Here is an 11,004-nt window from a genome sequence, read left to right as displayed (position 1 = left end):
TGATTTGATTGGTGAGCATTTCAGCCTACTAAATGCATGTCATAAGTTAAGCTGAATGAAGAGTGGCCTAGTCTACCCTCTATCAACGTTAGTTTTAGAGATGACATCTAATCGAAGAGCATAAACCATTATCAGTATATCAGAGATGGCTCATATATCAGAGAAGTTGTTGTAGTGAATCAAGTTTGAGGTCATTTCCATTGTTCCATAAATAGCATAATGTAACGCCCCGCTCGAGAACCCAAGAGAAATAAACCTAAAATGTTACAATGTTTACTGAACTATTTTTTTTTTTTAAAGTTTAAACAACATCAAGATAACATTAATGCGGAAGCAATATGAACATATACATCAAATACACATATGCAAATATAGATACAGTTTCAAATTCCTCAAGAGTTCCTTTACGTTGAGTCACATTTAATGATTTTAAATTAATTAGTTTAAGTTTCAAGTACAATGTCACATGATCATAAAGAAATAACAGATACATAAATCGCATAAGCAAATGCATAAGTATAAACAATACAATGAAAGTACATCCAATCAATAACATCCACTGCACATGTCGCAGGGTATGTGAGAATAGATATAATACATGATAACATATATACATCATCAGAAAAGAAGTCTCCAAGATAAGAAATAAGAATGATAAAGGTACATCTTCTGCAACGAACATCCATCAGCTAGCAATGTGAAGGGGAACCCAAATGGTAAGAAGGCACTACCTCCCAACCGCGTGGTTACCTAGTCAGGCTTCCACTCCCACCGTGCAAGGAAGATAATGAACGATCCACATACGGCTAATCAAACATAAAACACTCCTAGGCATGGAATACCTACTAGCCAAAACTATCTCAAAGGTAACACATACTACTCAAGAAGATAAAATAAACCAGAAAGAAAGAACACTCAATCCAATACTGACATCACATAACCAAACATCATACACAAACCAAGTATAAACCAAATACCAAGATCACAAGATAAATTCAACAAAAGATAATCCTACTCAAGTCAAAAGCCACATGTCAAAGGTACAACATAATGAAACACCAATCATCATCAATGAAAGTAAGTAACCAGAATAAACACATCCAACAATAAGTACACCACCAGAGATACACAAAAACTACAGAGGAGACTTAGGCTACATACTAGGGAGTGTCATCACATGGCTGCTTGAGTTACCCTGGACTGATCTCTTAATAGACCCCGGACCCTCAAGCGTTGAGTTACCCTGGACTGGTTACTCTGAACCCCGGACCCTCAACATCACACATGTGGAAACTAGAAAGCCCTCTCAAGAAGATGAGGCACTCATCTCATTCCCATCCTTAGTCTATACAAGCACTCAAGGCATGGGTGGATCAAATATCTCTAACTTATCTTTTTAGTGTGTTTCCCCCCCATAAATTTTAATTACTAGATTATCACTTATTACATAACTTGCATTAGGTTACCCTGGTACTGACCACTTTGGGTCCCGGACCCCTATGCAAGCCACTCCCAAGTCACATACCTAGACAACCTCTCCTAAGCACATAAAAACACAGTTGTGTCCCATACCACAACACCCATAAAGATCAAACTTGGTTCCTTAACAGGCAACCTGATAACAAGATGGATCAAACTAAATCCAAATACACATAAATGCTCACAAAACAAATCTCATAAGTATAAACTCCAATTTGAATCACAAGAATCATCATAACATCTAGCCACATAATAGTATCCAAGAAATCTCACAAAACCTCTGGTGTACATCCTAGACTGGTCGACATCTAAACAACACCAAAATCCAAAAAGAAATATAGACAGTATATAGAAAACATCATAGTCTCACAGTTGGATTTGATTGATAATATATTGTTGAATTAATATAAGGCTTCAATTTTCGTTTTTTTTTTTTTTTAAATTAATTTAAAAAAAAAAAAAAAAAAAAAAATTATTATTATTATTATTATTTATTTATTTTTTTTAATTTTTTTTTTTAATTTATTTTATTTTATTATTATTATTATTATTATTATTATTATTATTATTATTTTTTAATTTTTAAATTTATTTTATTTTATTATTATTATTATTATTATTATTATTATTATTATTATTATTATTATTTTTATTATTTTTTACTAAGTCAAATTTCAATAATTTTGTTTATTAGAAGAACAACCCTTCTAATAAATTTAGATAAATTATTATATATGAAAATTTTAAGAATTGTATTATAATTCTATATTCTTTATTTTATAATATTTTTCTCAACGAACTTCATAACAATATTATTTTAATATATACATATTTTAATAACATTTACGATATTAAACTGATAGGAAAAATAAATTGAACCCTTCGAATTTTCAATCCTAAGATTTTCATTTCCAAAAACAAACCCCTTCCAAATTTAAATTTCTTAATTCCATTTTAATTCAAAACCCAAATTTCAATTTAATACTAAATTTCTTTCAGAAGTAAAACAAGGTTTTCTAAATAGTTTTTCAATCCCGATTCCTAGAAGAAATCAAATCACAAAAGATTCAGAAGAAAGGTAGCAAGATTCATTCAATAAAATTTGAGAAAGCAATTTCTAACAAGCACGAAGAAGACAAAGATCCGAAAGTGTTTCTAGAATGGTTCACAAACCCTACCTTGATCTGATGCTAACAATCTGGTGAAACCCTTGCTAATCCGAACCCTTCCAAGCTTCCAAAGATTTCTTTGCTCCCCTTTCCAAAAGTGTGTTCCCTGAAAACCTGTGTGTGCAATAATGACCCAAAACCCTCTAATATAGAATCTAATTACCTTTTAGGGCTTCTGTCCCCACAACTCTAAAATAATAATTACTTTATTTAATTAATTCATTCATGCACAATTAATTTCCCTTTTAATTAAAATTATTATTTTATTATTCCTTTCATGCACGTTAAGTGAATTGTTAAATTACTTTATTTAACTTTCCACTTTACTTTAATAAATTTATAACTTTTTTAAATCTCATGTGCACATTATTAAAATATCTTTATTCAAGTTCATATGTTTTTTTATCTTTTAAATTAATCTCTTATATTTAAAACTCATTCATGCGAACTTAAATCTTTTCCATAAATTAATATATTTTTCCTTTTTAATATATTTTTGAACGTTTAAATTGATAAATATTTATTAACTTAAATAACAATAATATTTAGCATTTATTTAAAAATGAACTCTAAATATATTATTATTAAATTAAATAAATATTATCATGTTCTAAATTTAATCTTATAACTTTTGTCTTCCAATTCAATTCTTTATATTTAATTAATTTCTCAATTAATTAAATATAATTAAATATTCAAAAAGTCATAATAATTCTTCATTAAATTAAATTATTAATTTAATCTATTAATTAGACTTAATTAACAGAAAATTCATCAAAGACTCACAAAACAACATACACACAAAAATACTCACGAGTTTTAAAAAGGGTAGACAGTCTATTACGAGTCCTCCTTGCAGGACAAGTATTATAGGCTTATGGCTAGGATTGGACCTGATCATTATCTTCCCATTCTCACCATTTGAGTATTTGTAATAGGGCGCGCTCATCCTGGCAATTCAGGGAAGTCGATGCCCGGTACCTACATCCTGCATAAAAGACGAGCATGTACATGTATATAATATATCTAAACTAAACAGACAATGGCGGGGAGTGGTTCATCGTGTAGATCCTGACTAGCAGGTGACTACAACTCCCTCCCTTAACCACATCAAACACGTCAGACAGAAAGATAAAATAAACATGCGCACCATACACATGCAAGTATGGGGTAAGTATCATAAAAATCATAAGTCTAATATCAAATGCGTACATATAATAATGCATCTCTATCAATACAACATAATCATCATTAAAGACATCATGTTAACATTTTTATGAAAGAAACCACATTTACTAACTAGGGTCATCAAAATACCATTAACAACACATGAATGAAATCAACTAAGCAATAATAACCAATGCATTTGTAATCAAAGTCATGAAATAATATCATAATAATGTAAATCTAGTATCTCTAAAACTAATCAATGCATAAAATTAGCTTAAAAGAATTTGACAATGATAATAGAATGTGAACTAGGGGCAGGCACTACACATAATTTATACTATTTAGTCACAATTTAATTGCATTTACTATCTTTTGTCTTATCAAGGATTATAGAAATTGTGTATGTAATTTAATTGCATTTCCTGGTAGTCCTTCTTGTATTTCAAAGGGTCACGTCTCATATAGAAAGGAAAAGCCACAGGGGACTGATGGGATCTATCTCCCTAATATTGGAAATTGCATTGGCGGGTGTACTGAGCATTATATCAATGGGATTCACACAAATCATGCATCACTCATGGGATAAAATGTTTAGCCAAGATGAGGAGATCCTGTCACTGGTGTCATCAACACTACTGATAGTGGGCATCTATGAGTTGGCAAATTGGACATAAATGATGGCTTGCAAAGTCCTGCAAGGTAGTGTGTGACCAAAGATGGAAGAAAATATAAACTCAGGCTCCTTCTTTTTGATCAGGATACCCATTGCATTGATATTGAGTTTTGTGTAAAAATATGAATTTATGGGTCTATGGCTTGGCATGCTTATGGGTCAAATCTCATGCCTCATCTTGATGACAATTGTAATGTTGCAGACTAACTAGATTGGGGAAGTAGAGAGAAAGCTAAGGAGCTCATTGGAATGCCTCAAAAAATTTACATTTTGTATGGACAAGAGAAAGAACAAAGAAAAAATAGTAAGAATTTTAATCCCACATTGGAAACATGATGCAATTTTCAAATGTTTAAATGCAAAAACACTTCAATATTAAGTTTTTGAGAGGACATCACCTTTTGAAGGAAAAGTTACATGGTGGAGCCCACCCAGTGTTGGATGGAAAAGTCAAACAGGTTTTGATTGGCGGAGATATTAAGTTGCCGAAAAAAAAAGTCAAATGGGTTTTGACTGGCAGAGATGTTAAGTCACCGAAAAAACATGCCAGATTCTAGTGGACACCATGTTGCCACTAGCAAATGGGATGATCTCACTAGTGGAGACGTGGCGACCTCCTAGAAAAGTTAAGATTTGATGAAAGGTTGTGACAAAAGTGTGGGACTTGGTGGTGGTCAGGAGGACCAATAGTAGGATGACAAGTGGAACTATCGAAGTGGCCAAGGGAGGTATAAGGGGAATTATTTTAAATAATGAATAGTTTTTCCTAGCTTTGAGTGCTCAGACTTGTTGAAAATTTGGTTTAAAAATGTGATTTTCTACAGTTCAGACTATAGAATTTTAAAAAAATTTCAATCTCATTCTTTTAAATTGCAAAGCCATAGTTCTAGACCAGATTTTTCAAATGGTTGCTAGGGGGAATTTTTCAACAAAAATATGCACTCCAATATACCGTCAAAATATGGAAGAGATGAGATATCCATTTCTATAGTTGGTTTTTACATAGGTGGCCACTAGTGCAAGCTACAAGGCTTTTGTATTTTCAGTGGGATGCTCAGTTATAGGCATTGATTTCATTAGTGTAGTTACATAATTTAGTTGGGATATGTTGGCATAAAGTTATTTGCCATTAGTGACAACACTTTTCTCACAGTCCAAACCAAGCATCAAAGACACAGTTCAAACTGAGTGTTGAAGACTTAGTTCAAACCGAGCATCGATGACAACAATTCAAACCAAGCAGATGGACTCAGTATTAACCGAGTTCAGTCGGTTAACATAGAACTCAGTATTAACTAAGTTTAGTCGGTTAATTAAGAACTTAGTGTTAACTGAGTGAAGACAGAAGCAGTGGTAACCGAGTATAGTATTAACTGAGTGAAGACGGAAGCAGTATTAACCGAGTAAAGAAGGACTCAATGTTAATCGAGCTCAGTCGGTAAGCAAAGAAGTTAGTTTCTGCCGAGTGACACTATATCTACCGAGTCACCAATGGTTACCGAGTTCCAGGCAACATTGTATGACTAGTATGAACCGCGCCCCTACCTCTACCTAGTGCATGACGATGCCGTGTAACATGGTGGTTACCGTGTATCAGAAAGTCATCATGTCTATCTGAAGAACCCGAGTTTATTTTACCATTTGGCCGACTCAGTTGTATTTTGTTTACTTGTGTTCAGCCGACCTTGCATCTATTATTACTGGAATGGTATAAATAATGCTTTACATTTTGTAAAAAGAGACAACAATAATAATAATAACAATGAAAGGATGTGTGATGCGAATATAGCAGTAGAATAGTATATTAGCAAGGTCTACAAGGTGCAACAAAGACTTCATCAATCACAAGAGGTGATCAATTATAAAAGATCTAATCAAGTTATATATAGATCTGATTGGTTCATCCTAACAGGTGAATCATCTTGTAAATCCTCTAACCAGGTAGACTTAATAGTCTTTGTATAAAATCTCCTAACAGAGTGCATACTTATAAAGTGTGTTTCAAATCCTTTAACAAGGTGGATCTAGCAATCCTTCATGCTCTTAATAGGGCATATCACTAGAAGTGATCATTGTATGCCTTAACCGGCTAACTTCCTACTGCAGTAAAGAAGATTTGTGGGTTTCATCCCCACCCCAGTTTTACTTTCTTTTTGGAAGGTTTCTGGGTCACCAAAATCTTTGTGTATATATGTTTTGGATGTTTATTTATCTCTTACATGCTACAGATTAGGTGAATGAATACTTTACTAGTTTATGTTGAATTGATTAAAAGGTGTATTGTTACTGATTCACCCCTCCCCTCTCAGTAACCTGTTATATCTTGAATATTTCCAATAGGATACATTTGATTTTCTTGGTTGGCCCAATTTGTTCGAAATTTGATGCATAATGATGTATTTTTCCTTTAGTGTTTGATGGAATTTCTCATAAATTTTTGTCTTTTGCAATCAGTTATGATTTCCATCAAATGCTAATGATATTTTATGCTTTTGGGAGGCAAAGTGAGCAAGGATTTGATTTACTAGTTGGGGGGAGAGATTAGAGAGATGCTTTTAACTTCTTGAGGAGGTTTTCCAAGTGGATACATGTTAGACATAGAACAAATCTGGGTAAAAGCACAAACCTGTGTCACCTTTTATAAAGGAAAAGTGAAATTAGAATTTAAAATCTTCAACTTTAACAACATAAAAGTGGCATTTGTGCTTAGAATTTGAAGATGATGTAAACTAATGAAATATGTAAAATTAGATGAAGTTTATGTCTATAATTTAAAAAAAAAAAATTGAGTGAAAATTTTATCTATTTTAAAATTGTTTAAGTCTATTTTTTAATTTTTTTAAAATGCTAAAAATATAGAGTTATTTTTTTGTCAAACAAATATATGTAAATGTTCATATTTTGGTTTGATTTTTGAATATGTTAGAGTCAACATGTATACCTAGTGCACGAAAAAAGAAAAATTGAAATTGGGCTAATATTTTTTAAGTTATAACTAGTCAAAGTCAAAGTTATAAGATATTGATAGTTTTTATCTCCTGTCAAACTTTTTCCATCAAATCTACATATTTTTTAAAACAAATTACATTTTCTTGAAGAAGCCTCTCTCCTCTAGTGCAGCATTAAAAAACAATAATTTTTTGAACATGATTTACAATTTTTGTCTTATTTTTGAATAGATATCTTCCTAAATCTTAAAATACCTACTTGTACTATTTTCAAATTATAACATATTATCCATAATCAAAATAATAATAAAATTATATGATCATAATCTTGATTGCGAGACCTACAAAACTATAGTTTTAGTTTTAAAAAAACTTCAATTTAGTGAGTCAAATTGGACTTCAAAGTGAGAAGTTTGCAGAAGTTCTTACTTTTTCTTGTCTGGCTGCCACCTAGGATGCCACATAGGTAGTTCCAGCTGAAACTATTTCGGCCGTAACTGTTCTGATCGGAAGGGTTACGACCAAAACCCCCAAGCTTATAAAATTTTTGTCAATCATTTTTTGGCTATTTTTTATTGATATTTTGAGTCATTTGATACATGGGGGTTATGGTCAGAACCATTTTGGCTAAAAGTGTTTTGGTCGTAACCTTGCATGCCACGTTGACATGGAAACCTACCACGTATGTACGACCAAAATGTGTTAGGCCATAACCATTCGGACTGGAACTATTTTGGCTATAACCCCTCCAAATATCACAAATGGTGACACAGGTTTGTGCTTTCACCCATCTAGGAATTCATCCTCTTCTATATCTTTCTTTCGTTCATTCATGGTAGGGGTTCTAATTCTTGATATGTTTTCATGACCATGATACCATTTTCTTTAGCATATTTCTCTTGTATGAACAATAGTAGTGAAGATAATATAGCTAGTTATGATTTATTAGGTATTTTTATGTTTTTAATTTTATGCATTTGGATGTATAGTTTCAAAGAAATGAATACAAATTGAGGAATAATCTATTAATTTAATTCTAATTCTCGTCTCCTATCTCTGTAATTTGCAATCTTATGTGGTTTAGGGAAAAAGAACTGAGGCCTATTTGCATCCCTTTATGGTTGTATGTCTGATATGTTTTTCTGTTGGAACAAAGGGCCAAGTAAATAATTGATGTGTTTGATAGGATTGATAGTTATTTTGAGAAGAATACTTCATAAGAATGAGGTCTTTATGAACATCGATGTCTAATTCACAAAGTGATAAGATAGATATGATATCTGGGTGTATGGAATACATCATTGATATCATAGATGCATACGTTTGATTCATGGAATTGCCCAATAGATAAGGCATTGATCAGCTAGATGATCATTTGTTCTTATTGTTGCATATTTGGGATTTTTGTTGATATTCAACATCATTAATCAAATATCTTTCCCTTTCATGTTGAAGAGCTGAAAAGGATGCCCTCACTTAGCTTGTGAATTTCATAGAGTTGCAATTTGCTACTGCATATCTTTTTTATTGCATAAGTATAGGAGATTAAATGTTTTATCTACTTTGTTAGATTCAAGAATATGTTTTAGCATTGGTACCATATAAATTGAATCTAAGGTCCACCCACCTAGGTTTTGCAAAGCCTGAAGTAGAAGAAGGGTCTAGCCTTATAGTTGGCTTAGTGTCTAAAATGGTATGTTGAAGATGGGAGTTAGCTAGCCCTAGATGTATCTTGTTCTCATTGAGGTGGTTTGGAACTATGTTGTTTCAAAACACCAACATCATGTACCATCATTCCTCTCTATCATATGTTGTTCATAGACATAGTTTTCCCTAGTAAGGTGAAACACTTTCTCAATGTTCCAGGGTTGGAGATCCAAGACTATCCCTCCTATAATGCTCTTAATGAACTTGTCTTCAATCACATAGTGTTACACAAGGGTTATTATCATTTTTGAGGATTAAATTGATGTTGGGTGAGATGTTGCATTGACCAAACTTGACTAGATGAGTCCTAGCATCATTATAGACCTCTCTTTAGGTTTGTTGTAGATTGTGAGGAATGCATTCCAATCTATATATTTGAGTTCCATGTCTTTGATATCTAAATGACCATCTTGAAACCTTGATTTCCTTGGTACCCCTTGATACTTTAATGTGAATGGTTTTGGAGCCTTTTTTTTTTGCCATTGAAGAGGATGATGATGCGATCTTATCTGCACAAGAGAAATAGACATTAGTCAAAAGGTTAAACTTTGACCTAAAATAGATCCTAACTGACTCTAAAATAGATCAAAACTAGTCAAAATATAATCAAAATAGTTTCTCCTCCTTAGAATTCCTTGGAATGCTCTTGAGAGAACCTAGCACATCCTCACAGGTGTGCAAGTGCACTACTTCAACCCTTATTGACCTTTTGGCTGCATAGTTGTGCACCTACTCACCTTGGTGAGGTGTGAATGTGTACAATTGTGCACATACATATTGTGTAGTGAAATTTGGGGGAGGTGAAGAGTTTATGTTATTTTTATATTCTTTTGTCTTTATAAGTAATAGAGATGCATACATGCACACCTTCATATTTCCTTGAAGTTTTAGCATTTGTTTTATTTTTCAGTAGTCTTTTGATGATTGAAGGTGCACACATGTGCACTTTATGGAGTTGTGCACATGTGCACCTTATGGAGGTGCACATGCACACACCTTGTTTAGGTCTAGGTGTTAGGTTTAGGGTTTAAGTCTTGGGTTAGTTTCTTTAGGTTTTAATCCATTTTTTTTATTCGAAGGTGCACATGTGCAAACCTCCATGTTGATGTGCAAACCTCATGTATTGACTATGTGTGTAGGAGGGAGCAAGTAAGGTTGTGCAAAGGGGAGGTGTGCTCTTAGATATTTGAAAAAATAAAAATGAGGAGAAGAAGGGGGGTCTGGGGTCTTTATATAGACCCGAGTCATAGTGTACACCTCTACAGGTGTACACCTTCATAGGTGTGCACCCTTTGTAGCTGCACACATGCACAAGTGTGCATGTGTGCATCTCCAAAAAGAGGTGCAGTGCACACTTGCACACTGAATGCACATGCGCAAGTGTGCTAGTGTGTACTTAAAGCACATGTGAGCTCAAAACTTCACTTTTCTCCTAATTTTGATTTCTCATACCTCTCTAGTCTAGTACATGGGTTTGTCCTAGAGATAGGGTAGAGTCAAAAAGTGATCAGGACTTTAAACTAGGAGCTTGGTAGAGAAAAAATTACTATGGGTCCCTAGGGAATGTGTTGTGAGACCACAATACACATGTGGAGGAGTAAAGGCAAAGCCTAAAAGTAGAGAAAAGATAGAGTAATTAGAGTAGTACATGACTTGATATAGTTATCAAATTGGAAGAATCAGATCAATGATACAGTAAAGAGGAGACCCAAGATTAGCTTGTAGAGAAAACTAAGGGTCAAGTACTTAATCAATTATTTTTAATTGAAATAGGGTAAATCTCTTAATAGAGTGGTCCTAACAGACCTATGGAAACCTCCTAACAGAGTCCTTACTTCATTATGAGTGTAAAATACTT

Source organism: Cupressus sempervirens, chromosome 9, assembly GCF_028749045.1.
Source record: "Cupressus sempervirens isolate cs-2001-9-10 chromosome 9, ASM2874904v1, whole genome shotgun sequence".
Taxonomy (NCBI): domain Eukaryota; kingdom Viridiplantae; phylum Streptophyta; class Pinopsida; order Cupressales; family Cupressaceae; genus Cupressus; species Cupressus sempervirens.
Note: the sequence above shows the minus strand (reverse complement) of the source record.